At 40.5% G+C, this 20,895-nt stretch overlaps 1 protein-coding gene and 1 pseudogene across 2 annotated transcripts in view; one reads left to right on the top strand and one right to left on the bottom strand.

Moving 5' to 3' along the window:
- The window catches only part of LOC122741810, a 36,741-nt pseudogene extending 23,379 nt beyond the window's left edge, over positions 1-13,362 (top strand).
- The window catches only part of LOC122740855 (deubiquitinase DESI2-like), a 127,368-nt gene that overhangs the window by 61,448 nt on the left and 45,025 nt on the right, over positions 1-20,895 (bottom strand). The gene's annotated exons all lie outside the window — the stretch shown is intronic.

A 20,895-nucleotide genomic window follows, 5' to 3' on the forward strand; every position in this document is an offset into this window, starting at 1 on the left:
AAGAAAATCCTTCCTTTCTCTCACAAGAAGTGAAGAGATGGGTTCTTAACTGACTTCTCTCACCTGGACCCACCTGGACTCACCAGAACTCACCTGGATTCTCCAAATTTCTCCTATTGTCAAACTTTGACTGTGGGGTTTAGCTATTTAAAGTCCTAGAAGGGGAGTGTCCCATTGTTTAGCCAATGATGTTTCTTGCTTCTGATTCATACTTTGTGAAGGGATAACAAGGTGTTAACACATTAAAACCTCATCTGTGAGTGTATCAACTAAGCTAGGGGGAAGAAGAGGGGAAGAGAGAAGAAAGAACCAAATCTCTTCTTCCCAGCATATGTACAGTCCCTGACAAACTTTAAAGCCTAATATAAATGTCAGTTTATTATTCTATGAAATCATGTAACATTATAGAGGTAGTTCTAAAAAAGCAATCAGAGCAACATATCATTGTGCCATTTTAATTGTGGTGTCACAAGAAACTGTCTGATTTTAAAGCAATTGGTCCCCAAACGGAGGCACTAAACATTTACATACCCATCTGCAGAATACAGTAAGTAACTTACCTTTCCTGGAATTGTTCTTCAGTAAATGTTAGTTAAAATTAGACCAAGAAACTTCTGTCATGAATCCAGAGACATGTGGCAGAATAAAGAAGAATATGAAAGATACCTTATCTCAGAGGCTCCATAAATATGTGTTCACTGGGCCAGAGCACATCTTAACCCACACAGGGAAGAAACAGGGGCCATGAGAATGAAAGAGAGAGAGAGAGAAAAAAAAAGATGAATGACATGAAAATTGGTTTTGAGCTACTTTGGGAAGAAAAAGAACAAGCACTTATAAACATACAGAGTGCTCTTTTTATAACTCATTTTCCCACCATCTGCCATGAGTCCTAAAGGATTTCATTCCTAGGAAGGTAGAAAAGGCTAGGGTTATAGCAGAATATTGTAGTCTTCCCCCCTCGGCTCCCCATTCCCTTTTCATTTCATCAGGCATTCTTTGAATGGGTTTTATCTCTGATTTGCCATTAAAGAAGCTTTCTGGGGAGCCACACCTGCTCCTTCCTTTTGTTTCCAAGTTTTTTCTGGCTTCGGACCACAGATGAAATGGTTAACCCTGGCCCCCATTCCCTCCATTAGCAAAGAGTTTCCTCTGGACCCAGCAGCTGGCTCTGTGTCAGCTTCAATTTGATTTTCTAAAGAGCTTTTAACTTCACCAAATACAAAAGCAGCTCAAACACCCTGGGATGGGCTGCCCATCATGTAAATTATTGCTTCCCGGGTCCTAAGACATGGTACATGTCAATATAAAAGGTCAGAAAATGTGGTGGGACTTAGTCCAAGCACCCAAATACATCAGTAGTTCAACAAAAGAACAGAGCAGTTGCCCCCAAGGAAGGAACTGTGACTCAAATGAGACAGCTGGGCCCACAGTCTACTGGGAGGATTTGGGATATCAATGAGCATTGAGAAGGAGAAGGGAGGTGGGAAAGAGGAGGAAAGGGGAGGGGAGCCCAGTCAGATACACAACAGAAAAGAAATCACCTACCCTATAGCATATGGTTGTAGAAAGAGGAAAGGAGAACAAAGAAGGTTCCTGTGGACAGGGGGAAGGGTTGAATAAGTTGTGGGGTATAAATCAAATGGAATACCATAAGAAACAAAGACTATGAGGAATTCTGAGAACTATCTTGAGCCTGGTATGAGCTGATGCAGAGGAAAGAAAGCAGAACCTGAAGAACAATGTAATTATAAAAATGTAACTGAAATGAACACTAGGATTCAGATTAATTACAATAACAAATCTTGGAGCAGGAGATCAGTTCCTAGCACAGAGATGGAAAGTTGCATATATTATCAGATAAGATCACTTTGTCAATTTGATGTGGGATGGAATTAGGGTCAAATTGATCATGAGTCGTCCCAAAAGAATTATAAGACTCAGTGACTCAATTTCCCAAGTTTTATTGCAATACGGCAAGTGAACACAGGGAGAGAACCAGAAAAGTGGAAAGGTATCCCTTGAATAAGGAAAGAAAAGACAGTTACATTTGTAGTATGGATACATTGATTATCAGTCTCATTTTAATAATCTCCACCTTAGGGAGGTACAGGGGAGGGTATATCCTAATTTGGAGTGCCTGGGGGCTTGAGCCAACCCCTGGGGTGGATATCTTTTTCCGAGGAGGTGCGTTTTGGGGGTTAACACATCATAAGGTGAATCTGAGGACAAATTTGGCCTTTTCTGGGCATGTCACTTCTTGATTCCCATGTCTGTGTACTTTAAAAATATTTTCATTGATCAGTTTGAATTTCTCTGCCCTGTATGTGTATCATTGTTACAGTTAAGGTCTCTATGACCTGCCTCTGTTCTTGTTATGAGTGCTGATTAATATAGGTAAAGAGAACCTAGCCCTGACTTGTATTAATGAAGACTCAAGTTTGATCTACTAACTGGGGTCTGAATCCCTTTTAGAGCTCATATCTAAATTAGATCTTGCGTCTTAGGTTTTTCTGTTAACCCCTTGATGCAGCAGGAAAGAGAGAGAGACTATCCTGGTCTACCCAATTTTAAAGACTCAGGCTTCCTTGCTACCGGGCCAACAAAGTAAGGCTGCCGCCAACCGCTTAGTAAGGAATGGCAGAAGTAGGTGATCTGAGCGTGCCCAGGACAAGCCCACCCTTTTTTTTTTTTTGGTGGGGCAGTGAGGGTTAAGTGACTTGCCCAGGGTCACACAGCTAGTAAATATCAAGTGTCTGAGGCCGGCTTTGAACTCAGGTCCTCCTGACTCGAGGGTCGGTGCTTTATCCACTGCACCACCTAGCTGCCCCCCAAGCCCACCATTTTGTTACAAAGGAGGAACCAATGGAGGAAAGGTGGCACATTGGGATGCCTGTCATATAAAAATCAAAAGGCATCGATAAATGGGGCGGGGCAGGGGGGGTTGCAGGGAGATTGCTTTGTTTTTTTGTTTTTGTTTTTGTTCTTGTTTTAAGTTTATTTATTTATTTATTTAGGCAATTGGGGTTAAGTGACTTGCCAAGGGTCACACAGCTAGTAAGTGTTAAGTATCTGAGGCCAGATTTGAACCGCAGGTACTCCTGAATCCAGGGCCGGTGCTTTATCCGATTGCTTTGTTTTTAAGAAAGAACAAGAACCTAGGACTTTTGAGGCTTATAAAAGAGAAAGCATCTTAGAGTCAGAAGAACAGAGTTTAAGCTCTTGCTTTGCTTCTAACTCATTGTATAACCTTTAGTAAGTCACTTCATTTCCCTGAGCCTCTGTTTCCTCATGAGTGTCCCTTTTCACTGTTGTCTTTCTGATGGAGTGCTTACTGTTCTAACACGTTAACCACATGACCTTCCTTGTAGCAAGTCAACATCTTTGGGCCTCTGTTTATCTGTCAAGAATGTAAAAGTATGACAGAATCATTGACTTCCCAATTTGGAAGGGCATATCAAATGATATAATATTTGTAAAGCACTTAGCACAGTGCCTAGCATATAGGAGGTCCTTAATAAATACTTATTTTCTTCCCTTCCCTTTATATAATCCCAACTCATGCCTCAAACATGAATCCCTCTAATACACCTGTGAGGAATAGTGATGGAGCTTCCGATTAAAGGTCTCTTTTGACAAAACCCATTGTCTCCCTAGATTGCCCATTACGTTTTTTGGATGAAACAGTCCAAAAATTGAATGGGCAATCCTGAGAAGTAGTGAGTGGGTCATAGTGGGACACAGCTGTCCAAAAATGGCAAAGTCAATTTTCCCCTTACATCAGGTTAAAATATTTTTCCTTTTGCTCCTGGAATCAAAAACAGCATAATATCCCTTTAAATACTCAAAGACTGACTTCATGTACCCCCTTCCCATCTTTTTCTCCTCAAAGGTTAAGTATTACCAGTTTCTTCAGCTAATCCTCCCCTAGCAGAGTTTCCAATTTTCTCACCATCCTGGTTGCTGTCATCTGGTCACTCTCTAGTTTTTCAGCTTTTTTCCCTAAAATATGGCACTTAGAATGGAATATTCCAAGTGTGATCTGATCAAGGTCAATTGGACCATTACTCACCTTATTCTGGACACTATGACTCTATCACAAGAGTTTGGTCAGGACCTTTTAAGTAATCTAAGATTACATTAGTTTGTATGACTGCTAAGTCAAGTCATATTAAACTTTCAGTGTACTTTAGTACACTGATCTTTTTCACATAAACTGTTGTGTGACCTCTTCACAGGATATCCTGAATATAATATTTTTCTTTTATAGTTATTGTTCAGTGATGTCTGACTCTTCATGACTCTTTTAAGGGTTCTCTTATCAAAGATACTGGGTGGTTGGCCATGTTTTTCTCCAGATCATCTTACAGATGATGAAACTGAGGCAAATAGGGTTAAGTGACTTGCCCAGGGTCATACAGCTAATAAGTGTCTGAGGCTAGATTTGAACTCAGGAAGATGAGTCTTCCTGACTCCTGGCCCAGTACTCTATCCACTGGGCCACCTAGCTACCCTGCTATTATTCTAACCCTTTAATATAACCTGTTCTTCTTAAGTAAGGAATACTTTTGCATTCCTATATTCCAATCATGAGTTGCATCCAGAGGTGTGCTGGAGCCAGCTTGAACCAGCTGTGAAAGTCAAATGTTAAATTTTCAGTGTAAGCATTTATACCTCAGGTATTGGTAAATGATACAAATCAGGCTTGATTTATTGTTTGCTGATTATCTAAACTTAAGAAAGTGATAGAGAAAATATTAATAATTCAGATTAAGCTTAAAATTTTTCCACATATCCTTTTCTTTTTCAGAAACACAGCTGTTAAACATTGAGTTTACACCCCTGGATGTATCCCATCAAGTTGAATTTTCCTTTCTGTATTTTCATCTTTATTTGCCATTATTAGTCGGATCCTACATATTTGTGTATAGACATCTGAGATCATGAGTATTATGCCCTCTCAGATATTGTATCTTGCAGATAATCGGGTCTCTCAACTGACCCTTCTCCTGCTCTCTGTGTGGCCTGACATGGCAATATTCTCCATGCATGTTGGAATTTTTTTCCTTTCCCTCCATTTTCAATTTAAAGATCTTGTCAAGGGATTAGGAGACACCCTGTTTTCCAGACCTAAGGCCCAGCAAGCAAGCTGTGCCCTGAGCTTGGTATAACAACAATCCTTTGCACTCCCCCTCTAGATGATCTCACCCTCTGCAAAATCCCCATAATTATTGTGTTGCTTTGACCAGCACCAGGTGTTCTCTGAGTTTGGACAAGCACTAGACAAGCTTGGATAAGTTCTGGTCATGAAGCCCTGTGAATCAAAATGGTCACATTGTTACTGTCACCCCTCATTGTCAGGGCTACGGTTCACTGTGTAGCAATGATATAAGTATTAAAATCTGCCACATTAAACCAGGTCCCCTCTACAAGGGGCAGGTCCCTGGCACATGTGTCTAGTTTTCCTCCTTGCTTGCAAGCCATTTCCCTCACTTTGAAATTAAACTTCTGTTTGATTCCCTACTCTCCTGTCTCTAGCTGCTCTGTTCGTCTCTGGCCATCCACAGGTAAGAGGCCAGTTCAGTCCAGTTGACAACCCCTTTACCCTCTCTGGGACTATGATATATTTTATATATAATATGATGGATATTAGATAGATAGATAGATAGATAGATAGATAGATAGATAGATAGATAGATAGATAGATAGATAGATAGATAAGACTATGCCTCATCTGTCACTATGAATTCTTTGTACTAGAAGATCTCTAAAAGATCCTTTCAATATGAGACTCCACTCCAGTATCTTTGGCAAAGAAACCCCAAAATGGAGCCACAAAGAACCAGGCATGACTGAAACAACTTAACAATGGCCTACTAGCGTCCAGGAAAAGACATTCTTCACAACCCTTGTTAGATGTATTCATTCCTAACCTAGAGACCATTATTCCTGGAGCTAAAGCCTTGGTCAAGAAATGCAAATACCATTCTTCAGAGTCAACTTCTTACATAGATGTTTACTTCCTATAGCTACCTTTTTCTTCTAAAGTCCCTATCTTAAACCAACAGCAGTTATTTTAAAATTTAAAAAAACATACCAATAATTAATGTCTTCAGTTTCTTGCCTAGAAGTTGTAATCCCTTGTTGTTGTGTAGTCATGTCCCACCCCATTTGGGGTTTTCTGGGCAAAGATACTGGGGAGTGGTTTGCCATTTCCTTCTCCAGCTCATTTTACAGATGAGGAAACTGAGGCAAATAGGGTTAAGTGACTTGTCCAGGGTCACACCGATAGTAAGTATCTGAGGCTGGATTTAAACTCAGGCCTTCCTGACTCCAGGCCCAGAACTCCATCTACTGTGCTCTCTAGCTGTCCTCTGTAATTTGTAGAAATGTTTATTCGTTTGTTCCTGACAATCATATTTATTAATGACTTGTTCTTAATGGAGCCACACTAGCTCCTAGGGATCATTGCTTTTCCTTCTAAGTGCCACCAACTATTCATTGTCAGTTTTAGAATTTCAGCAGGGACCATGCTGGGCAAGCAAAAAAAAAAAAATGGTGAGAGTTGTCCATAGGGCAGCATCTTTGTGAACCCACACAGCTGGGATGGCTTTTTCTGTTTCTCTCTCAGACAGCAATTGCAAGCCAGGCCATAAAAGAGCTGGCCCAGTTGGAAATCTGAGCAGGTGGTTATATTTATTATATGGATCCTGCCTTTGGCATGCCAGGGCAGTTTTTTTCCATGACAGCTGTATGGTCAATAGACTTTAGAGTCTCTCAGATTCATGGTCCCTGGGGATCTCTTTTCTCCCCACCACTCTATAGTGTTTTTTCCCTACTTTGCTTATCTATAAGTTTCCAATATCATCCCAAAGTCTGAGACATTAATCCTGGTGCTAGGGCAGATTGGCTTGGGCACATAGATATTCCTGGAGAGGGCAGAATATCTCTGATTTTGTTGATTGACTAAACAGTTTCAGTCATGTCCAACTCTTCATATCCCAATTTGAGGCTTTCTTGGCAAAGATACTAAAGCAGTTTGCCATTTCCTTTTCCAGCTTATTTTACAGATGAGGAAACTGAGGCAAAAAGGGTTAAGTGACCTGCCCAGGGTCACACAGCTAGTGTCTGAAGCCAGATTTGAACTTGAGTCCTCCTGACTTCAAGGCTGGGGCTCCATACACTGTGCCACCTAGCTGAACCAATATAATAATTTCTATAATTTCTGGATTGAGGTAAATATACATATCTGGGTAACAGCAGTTATCCACTACATGAACTCAAAGAGTTCATGTCCCATAACACTTTTGACTCTCAGCACCTATACTCCCCAAAAGACTGTTAGGAATGGACTTCTCTAGTGAGATTGTTCTTTCCTTAGTTGGGGGAACTCTATCTTGTTCCTAAATGAAAGAGTCCATTTACTCTTTTGTATTATATTGCTTGGGCAGATAGGTGGCACAGTGGATAGTGTGCCCAGGCCTGGAGTCAAGAAGACTCACCTGCCTGAGTTCAAATCTGGCCTCAGACACTTACTAGCTGGGTGACTCTGGGCAAGTCACTTAATCCTGTTTGCCTCATTTTCCTCATCTGTAAAATGAGCTAGAGAAGGAAATGGCAAATCACTCCAGGATCTTTGCCAAGAAAACTACAAATGGGGTAATGAAGGGGTCAGACACAACTGAACAATTAATCTTGTATAACTTCCCAGATTTGTTTTAAATGTTTACTTAAATAAATGTTTGCTCAAGATATCTTAAAAAACAGGCATTTGGGATGAAGGAGTCAAGATGGTGAAGAGTAAGCTAACTATATATTAACCTCCTGGCCTGGGGTGAGACTAGTTCCTACCTAGATCAAGCAGGGGAAATGGCTTTTATCCTGAACACCTAATAAGAATGTTGTACCCCTAGACTGCAAATATCTTAAATGTAGTGGATAGATATATTTCTAGGTCACTGCTAGAAAAGAATACCAGCCCACTATCATTACTGTTGATTGAAGATAGTGACACCAGAAGAAAAAGGTGACTATAGGAAGGAAGCATCTAAGTAAGAAGTTGGCTCTGAAGAATGGGATTTGCATTTCCTGATCAAGGCTTCAGATCTAGGAACAATGGGTTCTTGGTTAGTAATGAATGCATCTAACAAAGGCTGTGAAGAATGTTGGGCTTTGGTTTTGGTTTTGGTTTTTTTTTAGACTAGAGGAAGACTCACAGATTGTTACAAATGAAAACAAGTAGAGAATCTATCCTTTCATAGGGATAGATGAGTCAACTGGCATAGGCTCACACCTGTCTCTTGGAAATGGAAAAGTGAAGGAAGGAGTGTCTAGCCACAGCCCTCCTCTTGCTCTACTCAGTGGTAGAAATTGCAGTATCCCTCAGATATGTGGAGTGGGTTAAATTCTTAAGCCACAGTATAGAGGTATACCTGGTAAAACAAATATCCCCACAAAACTAGACATCTAATCTCTCGCACTGAAATGGCAAGATCCATAGCAAGACTCAAAAGTGAATCCGAGGTTTGGGACTCTCTGTCCCATAGCTTTGTCACTACATGACTAAACCCATAGAAGAAAAAAAACCCATTATTTTTTAAAGTTTAGGAGCTGGGGGGGGGGGAGGGGGGCGGGGCAGCTAGGTAGCTCAGTGGATAAAGCACCGGCCCTGGAGTCAGGAGGACCTGAATTCAAATCCAGCCTCAGACACTTGATACTTACTAGCTGTGTGACCCTGGGCAAGTCACTTAACCCCCATTGCCCCACAAAAACCAAAACAAGAAAAACACAACCAAAAAAAAGGAAAAAAAAGGTTAGGAGCTCATTGGAATAAATTGTTGGTGTTGGTGTCCATTGTTTTCAATCATGTCCAATTCTTCATGACTTCATTTGGGGTTTTCTTGGCAGAGATACTGGAGTAGTTTGCCATTTTCTTCTCAAGTTCATTTTATAGATGAGGAAACTGTCATGGGGTACAGAGCACCCCAGAAGTTCTCTGGGGCACATCAAGGAACCTTCTCCTTGAGAAACTAAACCAGAGGACAGATACACCTAGAGAGATAAACTGAACCAAATCGGACTGAGCTAGTTTGGGATCCCTACCCTTCATTCTGGTCTCCCTTACCCTGGGGAGATAAGTTTGGGTGTGGCTGCGGCCTTTGTGTTCTGAAGAGGGATCCCTAGCCACCCCTCACCCAATTCCTCTAGTCACTACCAGTGGGGGATGGTCCTCCTCTCCTCACCCAATTTCCCCAGCTACCACCAGTGGGGGATGGTCCACCTTCACTGAAGGAACTTTCCACAGGCAGATGGTCCACCCCCATCAGGCCTCTATAAAAGTACTTTCCAGTCTCCTGTTCGAGGAGATTTGGTACCTCTGAGCCATGTGCTTTATGCCAATCTCCCCATGAAAAGTCCAAGGATTTCTTTAATGGTTTCCCTCCCCCCCACCCTTCCCTTCCCTTGCTCCTAAATAAACTACCACCTTATTCTAACTACTTTTGTGTGCAAGAGGGTGTAATTCTTTAAAGAGGAATTCCCAAGAACCCCAACCCCTAACTATACCCGTATCATTTTCCCCCCATATCAAAACCAAGACAAACAGAATTAAGTGATTTGCCCAGGGTCAACTGAAGTTAGTTTTGAACTCAGGAAAATATGTCTTCCTGACTCCAGGCCTGGCATTCTGTCTACTGTGCTACCTAGCTATCTCCGTTAGAATGAGCCCTGTATAAATTCCTGGTGTGTATTTGTAAGCAATTGTGTATATTACAAGTTTATAAAAAACATTTTATGTTTTACATAATTGCACATGTATAATCTATATCTGCTCACCACCTCAGGGAAGGGGGAGGGTAGGGAGGGAGGGAATGAGAGAGGGATAGAATTTGGAACTCAAAACTTTAAATAAATAAATTTTTAAAACCATTGAGCACTCAAAAGATGATCTTATTATCCATAATGACAAACAGATAAGAAGACAAACATATCAAGGAATCAAGGGACTTAAGGTTTGGATTGACAGACACACCTAAGAAGTAAGATATTATGGGGTCCAGAATTTGGGACTATTAAAGTTTAAACTGGCCAGCTAAGCTACAGGACAGACACACCTTGAGAAGTAAGGGAGATAAGCCCATTAGGTGTGGCTTAAGTCAGATCAGTGCTAAGGGGACAGAGATAGCTCCAAAAATCAGAACAACTGCCCCTCACCCAGTTGGATTTAAAATAAAATAAAGATTATTTTATTCTAATTGGATTTGTGTGCAAGAGGTTGTAATTCTTTAAAGAGGAATACCTAAGGACCCCCACGACCAATTTCCCCTGTGACATAAGGGAAGATAATATTTTATAGCAGGAAAGTCAGTCAGGCATGTCTACTACCTTACCTGAGCTAGGAGATAGAGATAACTCCAGAGATCAGGGCTATCATTCCAAAAAAATGAATCCACCTGGATTCTCAGGAATGACAAGCATCCAAGCTTTCCCCACCCCACCCCAAAAAGGAACTTTCCATTTTCAGGTGATCACCCCATCCACCCTCTATAAAAGCTTTTGCCTTTCCTCTGTTCAGGAAGGAGAATGTCTGAGCCCTTCTCACCAGGGGTGAAATCTTTGACTTAGCCCTTCATCACTTTCTCTAGCACCAAATAAAAGATCATTTAAATTCTATTTGGACTGTGTGCAAGAGTGTAATTCTTGACAGAGGAATACCTAAGGATCCTCAACCATTTTCCTGTGACAATAATGACATCATATATCAAATAAGAATTATTTGTGTTATAATAATAAAAGCATTTAGCTAGGACTTTAGAGCTTATATAACAATCCTGTGAAGTAAATGTCATATATATTATTATTCTCGTTTTGCAGATAAGGCAATTGAGTGGTACAGTGGCTCGAGTGCTGGACCTGAATTCAAATCTAGCCTCATACATTTACCGTGACACTGAACAGGTCATTTAAACTCTGTTTAGCTCAGTTTCCCAACAGTAAAATGGAGATATTAGTAGCACCTACCTCCCAGAGCTGTTATAAGGATCAAATAAGATACTATTTATAAAATGCTTAGCACAGTGGGTAGCACATAGTAGGTGCTATATTAGTGCTAACTATCATTATTGATATAACCTTGGAGAAATTAAGTGACTTGCCTATGGTAGCACAGCTTGTGTCCACTCATTTTGCCTGATCCCAAGTCCCCACTACATCATGCTGACTCCTACATACAAATGACACCAAATAATCAAAGAAAATTCCCACATGTTAAAAAACTAATTGCCACCAGGGGCAGGTCACTCTATTGTCAATAAATTAAATCAACAATTATCTATTAAGCCATTTCTATGTGCCAGGTACTCTGCTGGGTGATGGGGATGCATAGACAAAAAATAAAACAGCATTTAGTTCTATTTAGGCATCTAGGTGGCACAGTGGATAAAGCACTGGGCCTAGAGTCAAAAAGACTTCTCTTCATGAGTTCAAATATGAACTCAGATACCGGCTGTGCGACTTCAAACAAATCACTTAACCTTGTTTGCCTCAATTTCCTCATCTGCAAAATGAGCAAGGGAAGGAAATGGCAAACCACTCCAGTATTTTTGCCAAGAAAACCCCAAATGAGATCACAAAGAGTCAGACATGACTGAACAACAGCCATCATCAACCAACTTCTTCAGAAATTTGTCATCTCAATTTATTTAGATGAAATTTATTTAAACTAAAGGCAGATAAGGGCGGCTAGGTGGCGCAGTGGATAAAGCACCGGTCCTGGATTCAGGAGTACCTGAGTTCAAATCCGGCCTCAGACATTTGACACTTACTAGCTGTGTGACCCTGGACAAGTCACTTAACCCCCATTGCCCTGAAAAAAAAAAAAAACTAAAGGCAGATAGAGGCACCTAGGTGGTGCAGTGGATAAAGCACTGGCTCTGGATTCAGGAGGACCTGAGTTCAAATCCAGTCTCAGACACTTGCCACTAGCTACGTGACCCTGGGCAAGTCACTTAACCCTCATTTCAAAGGGGTTGATTGGGGCCCCTGATCAATGAAGTCTTCCCAGGCCACTTGATGAAATTATAGACTAGAAAGGGAAGATAATTGTGACAATGAAGTTCTGTCCCTGTAGTGGTCAGATTTGCAAGTAAAAGTTATGAGACTTTAAGTGGGAATACTCACACTCTGAGTGTTCTATTCACAGACAGAAAAAGATTGAAACTGGGAGTGATCAATTCTCAACTTGTAAAAAAAGTGGAAAGAACTCTCTGCCTTTCCTTCCTGTTTTAGGAGCCATGAAAACAGTTCCTCTATCAGCTTAATGGAAATATAGGGTGGCTAGCCATTGGCTGGCTACAGAATCAACCATGGCTAGGGTGGCCTTTAAAAAGCAAGCTAGCCAGCTTTCGTGTGCTTGTGGAAAAATGGATGAATGAAAATGGCACTTCACAAGGGGAAGGAAAAGAAAGAAGGAAGAAAAGGTTATCAGCCTTGGAGCTCAGATTGCTGAAGGAGAAAATATGCTTGGTGTGAGCCATAGCTTTGCTTCCTTCAATGACATCTTTGTCCATGATATCTTTGGCAAAGAAACCATTTGCCAAGTGACTTAGTGGGATGATGGTGAAGGCTAGCAGAGATGGTCTTCCCCGTGTAACTATGTTGGCCACTCAGGACATTGCCTAGACATGTAAAGAACTAGGCATCACTACCATTCACATAAAACCTTGAGCTACAGGAGGAAATAGGACCAAGACACCTGGCCTTGGTACCCAGTCAGTTCTGAAAGCCTTGTTGCATTCTGGAATGAAGAGTTTGCATCTTTCCCCTCTGACAACACTTGAAAAAATGGTGGTTGCCAGTTACATACAGCAGAAGCAGAGGCGGAAGCAGAGACTGAGCTGCACGGCCAGAACGTTCGACTTCACCAAGCATCAGACCGCTGAGTTCAAGGAGACCTTCTAACTGTTTGACCACACAGGGGATGGAAAGATCTTGTACAGCCAGTGTGGGGACGTGATGCAGGCCCTGGGCTAGAACCCCACCAATGCTGAGGTGTTCACTGTCTTAGGGAATCCCAAGAGTGATGAGATGAATGTGAAGGTGCTGAACTTTGAACACTTTCTGCCAATGCTGCAGACCGTAGCAAAGAATAATGACCAGGGCATATATGAAGACTATGTAGAAGGGCTTCAGGTTTTTGACAAGGAAGGGAATGGCACAGTCATGGGGACTGAAATACGGCACGTCCTCATCACTCTGGGTGAGAAGATAACAGAGGAAGAAGTGGAAGTTTTGGTGGCAGGGCATGAGGACAGCAGTGGTTGTATCAACTATGAAGAGCCAGTCCAGATGGTGCTGAACATCTGAGAACAAAAGTCCCCTTTCCACAAAGAGTCCCCTAACTTTCTGAGTGTGAAAATGATCCTCTTGCCCTTGAAGAAACTAACTACATTGTCAGGGTTACCAACACCTTCCTTCCAACCCACACATGTCCTCTTTGGCCTACCTGCTCTCTGCTTTCACCAAATTAAACTTGCTAACTGCTCCTAAAAAAAAAAAAAATGGTGGTTGCCATCCATGAATATTGGTTTTAGGTTTAGTTTTGTTAATAAAGATGTCACAGTATTGTTGTTTTTTTAATTACATACATTCTCTAAGGAGTCATCCCTACCAGTTGAGAAAGAAGTCATCTATACCTTGAGGAAGAACTCAGGTCTTAAGAAAGAATCCCTCTCTACCTTTTTCTTTGTGTGTCTTGGGGAGTCACTGAGAGGAGCAGGCTTAGTGAACCCAGTAGAATGACATACCCAGTAGAGATACTGAACGTAGGAGGAATAGCAAGAGGATGTCATAGAAGAGAAAAAGGACAAAGAGGACCTGGTGTGTTCCCTATATGTGAGTCTCTCTATTAGTATATTCTACATGTATGCCCTCTGTTCTCACTGACATTATATGTATTTGTGTGGGAATTCTTCAGCTTTATATTTTACACCTACTTCTCTTTACCATTTATTTCAGTGAATACCTCTGGGCCAGGAAGAATGGGTGATTATCCCAGAGCTATTACCCTAAAATCATTTGGCTAAGTCTGGTACTACTCCGATGCCTTATCATGGCAGACTGGGTTCCTCTAAGGCTGTGGAAGCTCTGGAAAGGATTTAAGTGATGGATAGTATCCACTATCTTAGGACCTGCCTAGCTAAGTTGAAATCAAACCTCAAAATCAGTTGTTTCTTCATATAGCCCACCGTGGTCAGTGGCCTGATATCTCTGGAAATACCTATTAGCCTGACAAAATGATAATATGCCCTGCCTACTTTATGGAGGTCTGCCAAGCAGGGTGCTGGTCCTTTGCCCATATAAGTCACAAAATGACTCCATCATTTTCTATACTGCCACCAGAACCATTCAATAAAAACCTGAACTGACTCTGCCCTTAGATAGAAAGCTGAAGATTTATGCTGTGACAGGTCAGCTCTCTTTTCAAGTCTGATTAGACCCTTTTATCCTTTCCCTCTTTCCTTCCCTCTTCTAAAGAGAGAGGCCTAGAACATCCTCTGGGGAGGAAGAGAAAGTATTTGCTGACACAGAAAGAATAAAACTTCACAATCAATTAATCAATATTTATTAAGTGCCTACCATGCACCAAGCATTATGCTAAGTTCTGGGGTCATTAAAAAAAGGCAAAAATTAGTCCCTGCTCTCCAGGAACTTACAATCTAACAAGAATCACAGAACAGGAGGAACTTTTTGGCTAAAATTAATTTTTATTCAGACAACGAAGCCATTGAAACTTAAACCCAAATACAAAAAAAAAAAAGCTAATGAAGTACAACTAATTAACACAATACTTTATGAAGGGTGGGGTAGTTACAGATTCTGGCTAGTCATCCTATAGGTCCCTTTTTCTTTTCTTCCCCCAACACATTCCTACAGGTGATACATTGTTAAATTGAACATCTCAATCAATCAATAAACATTTATTGAGTACCTACTATGTGTCAGCCACTGTGATAAGTGCTGAAGATCCAAATATGAAGAAAAGAAAGATAGTCCCTGCCCTCAAAGAACTTGCAATCTAATAAGGGAAGACAAAATGCAAAAGGAAGATGGAAAGGGGGTTAGGGTGGTTATAGGTGCTAGGGAAAGTATGCAGATTCAGGGGCATAGTGAAGCCAGTCAGTAAAGTCCCAAAGTAGTACAGCCAGGTGAAAGAGGAAAGGCTGAGCTGAGCTCTCTCCCTAAATGGAAGTTATTCAGAAGGATTACAGAACTTAAAGCAAAGGGGGCCATGATAATTATTTACTCCAATCCCTTCACATTATAGATGAAAACTGAGATCCACACAGGATAAGAGGCTTACCTACAGTCAGAGCTAGGGTTTAAACTGAGGTACCTTAAAAATAAATGAATAAACAAACAAATAAATAAATAAATGAGCTGAGGTACCCTAACTATAAAGCTAATGCTCTGAAAATGAAAGCACACACACACACACACACACACACACACACACACAAATTACTCTGAAGGGTATGGAGGCAGGAAGGGCAAGTCTCAAGTCTCTCTGAATCACAGAATCTCAGAGGTGATAGGGACCTCAAGGGCCATCTACTTCAACTGGATTCTGAACAAGAATTCCTCTACATCCCTAACAAGTGGCCATCCAACCTCTACTCAAAGATCTCCAATAATGATGGGTGTGTGTGTGTGTGTGTGTGTGTGTGTGTGTGTGTGTGTGTGTGTGTGTGTTTTAGTGTAAGTCTCACTAGACTCTTCATCTAGACTGAAAATGCAATGGCCACCTAGGATGATCAGCACAGAAGCTTTGACTTGCTCCATTTCCAACCTGAATCAGTTCCTTAAACAGTACAATGGCCCCTGACTCTTGGAAGAATCATCATACTGGTGCAGACTTAGTGCAAACACCAAAGGACTTGGCCCACAGCAACTTAAGAATTCAAGTGATCTACCAGCCTCAGCCTCCCAAGTAGCAAGGATGATAGATAGGCATCACCACACCTGGCTTTTCTTCATTTCTTTTTTTTCCTCATAGAACCCAAGTTTTCTTCTCTGTCATCTCCATCCACTAGTCTTTGTTTTGACCTCTGAGGCCAAGAAGAATAAGTCTCATCCTTATTCCACGTGTCAGTGCTGTTAAGGGCTAAAATTCTAGCTAAACTGTCTAAACTATTTAATGAGTGGTCGCCAATAAATTATAAGCTTTAGCAAGAGTTAGACTTTTAAGCATTTATTAAGGAGAATAAGAATTTGGTAAAGAGAGAGAGAAAGGCCTAGATTCCTATCTATTAAAGGGAGAGCACATTTCTAGCTCCCTTCTCCACCAGAGTCCAGAGGAAAGAGCGCCCCAGAGTCAGCGCCAGTCCCTTCCTTCCTCCTCCCACTAGTCCGCGTCACTTCCTCCCGCCAAAGAAAAGACTCCTGGTCTTGCCCTCAAAGACCTTCGTTTCACGGGCAGAACTCTTCTACAGTAAGTATCCAGCAGGTGGCGTCATTCCAATCGTTACAGTCCCCCCTGTTGTTCCTCAAGAAACAAAATGTTTCCTTGACGGAACAGTAAAACAATATAATAACTATTGCTAACTAATAATATGTGAACAACAATATAGAAAAGGAAGAGAGGAAAGTTTTGTCCAGAGGGGCGATTTTTTTTTGTCCTCATGAACCGACGCTTTGACATTAGTCTTGCAAAGGGAGGGCCTCTGCAGAGAATACATGTTACAGATGGTGTATATTATAACAGAAAGAGAAAAAAAAAAAAACAACAACAAATCAAAACTGTTCATTTAAAGTCTCTGAAAGTCTTTTCTCAGATGTCCTCTAGGTGTAGTCGTGGAATGGAAGTCTTTTCAGGGGTTGATGTGTGGATGCTGGTAATCAGCCAGGAAAATTTCCTACAAAATTGAGCTTAACACAACTTTAAAATAGCTTTGTCAATAATCAAATCAAACAATGAAAGTTCTCAAAAACATGTCTAAGGGAATTCAGAATCTTAGTTGTTACACATGAAACATATAATAAAACAAAAATTGAAACATTCTTTAAATTTATAATATTACTATAGTCCCCCCTTATGGAGGGTAATTGAGAAGACAATTGCTGCGATATTAATTATTAAAAATAATTTTTTATCTTTGTTTCATCACTTTTTGCATCATCTGCCTAATTATCCTCATGCCATTATGAGAAATTAGAAATCTAATATAATTGGTAACAGATGTCAAGGCCAAATTCAACACTGTTATTTATCATGACATCTGAGATAATTATGGGGGTTACCATAAAAGAACAGAGAAATGATGGGATATGAGCATTCCCACACTTGAGCAATATATACTGTCCATGCAGTATGCCAGGCTTAAAATAGGTGGATGGAATACATGTCCATGCCACCAAACATATTGGAGGAAACTGAGTCAGACTTAATCAGATGCATGGGATTCAGATGTCCATGGCATCAGGCATATAGGAGGGAGCATAGAAGCCAGGTGTAGAAGTGAGATGGGTGGGATGAATACTTCCAGCCATCTGTACAATATTGTGGGGAAAAAGAGAACAAAATATTAAACCAAGAGAATCCAACCTCAACATTTGTCAAAAGCCGTTCTCTCGGCCATACCTTGACTTCATGCATGTCTCCCCTCATGTGACAGTTCAGTGTCTGCTCTTGCATGTATTCCTCTTGCGATTGGATGGCATCTTGGCCAACTGGCATCTGATAACTCAGAATAAAGGCAATTAGTGTCTTAAATGATAAATTCCCATAATCCAAGTCTCATATGGATTTAAAAATTGAGGATAATAAATGATTGCAAAAAATGTGAATACATCTTGACTTGACTCAATATATATTTATGCAACAATTTCAAATAATACCCCTTTTTTTTACTTAGTATACAATCACTTTTGTGAAAAATCAGAACATATTTAAATACAAGTTAAAGCACAACACAATCCTAAAGAAAACTTTTTTTGAAAAAATATACTTGAAGATACCTAACATCTCTTCCCTAAAGTCTTCTCTTCTATAAGTCAAACCTCCCCAATACCTTCAACTGACTCTAGTATGATACATTCAGAATCTAGTCATATGAAGATTGTGATTGTGATCTCCTATATGCATTCTAGTTTCTACATGACCTCCCTTTAGTGTGGCCCACACTTAATAAAATATTCCCAACCTGGTCACAGCATAGGAGGACTATTTTTAAGTAAGGCATTGTGCTAAATGTTTGCATATTAATAAAGACCTTTTAAAAAAATTTCTCCCCAGAGAAAGAGCTAGGAAAGAGGGTTTGTTTGATAGCAGGATCCTGGGTATTAGGGATCGATGTATTACTATGGAGTCACATCGTTCATGCATTTTATTTACCTATATTCAACTCTATGTGAGGAGAAGGAGGAGGAGAAAGAGAAGGAGGAGAGGAGAAGTAAAGGAGGAGGAGAGGAAAAGGAGGAGAAGGAAGAGAAAGAAGAAGAGGGGAAGGAAGAGGAAGAGGAGGAGAAGGAGGAAAGGAGGAGGAGAAGAAAAGAGGAAGGAGAATAACAAAATAGTGTAGTGAAGGGAAGGGGGATTTGTTTAACATTCTATTCAACAAGTAAGAATATGCCCTTAAATGAACCTGTGCACCAGATCCCTCATTGAGTCCCTCTTTCTAGCACTTAGAGATGAGCTTGGCCCAAACAGGGGCAGGGAGGATCAGTGTGGGGAGGCAAGACTAGACCAATAGTAGGGAACTATCAGTTTTGGAAAACCCCATTGTTTAGTAAGATTATCAAAGGATAATTTTCTCCCTTCCCCAAGTGGCCTCTTGTTTTCTCTTGATAGAGTCTAGACGCAGGCTGAGTTCTAGACAAACTTACCTCTCCCTCTTCTTTTCCAAAAACTTTGGGCCTGAGCACAGTTTAGGAAGATTGTTGGAAAAAATTTCCAAGCAAGAGAACTTGAACTATTTCTTTTCATCTTCTTTTTCTGACAAACCATTAATTGATGAGGAAGAAAACTGTACTTTGCATTTTAGCCAAAGTTTATTTTTAAAACATCATTCAGTTTCCCCAACCAATTTCCACTTCTATTTTATCATAGTCATGAAACAAAAGACAAATTCCAAGGCAAGATAAAACAAAAATACCTAGTTTAGCTTTGGGGTCTTTAGTTTCATTTAAACAGAACAATAACACTATGAGTATCAGTGTACCCGAGGAAAAACATCTTGCCTAAAAAAACAATCATTCACTCTCTTTTTAACTACCCCATTCTAATTTGGTGAGGGTGAACAAAGAGATACTTTTTAAAATTGGATTAGGCAAGAATAAATTTTTCCTCTTAGTTTGCTCACCATAAAAAATAATGATTTAAGTTTCTTGGTTTCATAGAATCAAAATCCCATTCCTGAAATTGATAGATTAAGGAAGATTGGTTAGATATTTGATCCAAGTGACCCCAGAACTTCAAGCTAGGACATTATCAAGATATTATTTCTTAATACTTCATAATGTAGCTGAGGCCTTGGTGCTACATGCTTCAACACTGGGCATAATAAATTTTCTCTTTAATAATAAGATTGTGGGGGCAGCTAGGTGGCTCAGTGGATAGAACACCGGCCCTGGAGTCAGGAGTACCTGAGTTCAAATCCGGCCTCAGACACTTAACACTTACTAGCTGTGTGACCCTGGGCAAGTCACTTAACCCCAATTGCCTCACTAAAAAAAAATAATAATAATAATAATAATAAGATTGTGTTAACTTCATTCATTTTGGTCAGTACCCACCCAACCATTCAAGAAATTTAATCTAGGGCTGGGAAGCTCATGGTGTTCTATTCAAGCTTGGGTAGAGACAGATCCTTTTGTCTAGATAGGAAAGAAGGCTTCTGGGTCCAGGGGTCACTCAGCCCACCCATTGAAAACGGTATACAGGGACAGCTAGGTGGCACAGTGGATAGTGCACTGGCCATAGATTCAGGAGGATCTGAGTTCAAATCTGACTTCAGACACTTAACACTAGCTGTGTGACCCTGGGGAAGTCACTTAATCCCAATTGCCCTGCAAAAAAAAAAAAAGTTTACATTCTTTGAATTGATAGCCTAAAGCTATATATAAGTGGTCTGGTATAGCCCTTCATTTTAATATAACCTACCTCCAATTACATTAACCAATTAGATTTGATTGCCAAGTGATCATGCTTTTATTAATAACCTGCCAGCCTTATTAATACAATTAAATTGCCCAGAAGCTATATCTCTCAAATTTTTATTCACCACACATAGTGGGCATTTAATAAATGCTTGTTGATTGACAATGCTGGTGAAGAGAATTACCAATCTCTTATATAGAAGTACAATAATAAACAGTAACGGAGTGGCAGGCAGAGACTTGGCATGTGGGTTTGGTTCAGATACAAGGAAGACTATTCTTTTTTTTTTTTTTAAAGTTCAACCAGCTTTAATTAGCCACATGATCACCCATCCAACCCACATTTTACCACATCATATAACAAATGTAGAGGAAATGCTGATGGTGACCCTGGGTCCTTGAATAGGAACCCAGTGACAGACTGTAATCTCAAGACCAATCCAGCTAAATTTCAAGATCAAGGCCACACAATATTGGATTTTTCAGCCACAGAAACTCTCGAAGGCTACCTAACTAGCATTAGAGAAGAGCAGAAATCTGTGTTGGTGGAGGGGGCATCCATACTGAGGAAAACCACTGATCCTTGAACTGTGGATTCATCAAACTTTGCCCTACACCTGCCATTGTGCTAACGCCATCCAGAAAGGAAATGGTTAGTTCCTGTCCAAACCCATCCATGGAGAAGTGTCATGCCATTTACTTAAACTAGGTAAATCCAAGTGAAATCATTTGTTGCTTGCCCCA

Source organism: Dromiciops gliroides, chromosome 2 (assembly GCF_019393635.1).
Source record: "Dromiciops gliroides isolate mDroGli1 chromosome 2, mDroGli1.pri, whole genome shotgun sequence".
Lineage (NCBI taxonomy): Eukaryota > Metazoa > Chordata > Mammalia > Microbiotheria > Microbiotheriidae > Dromiciops > Dromiciops gliroides.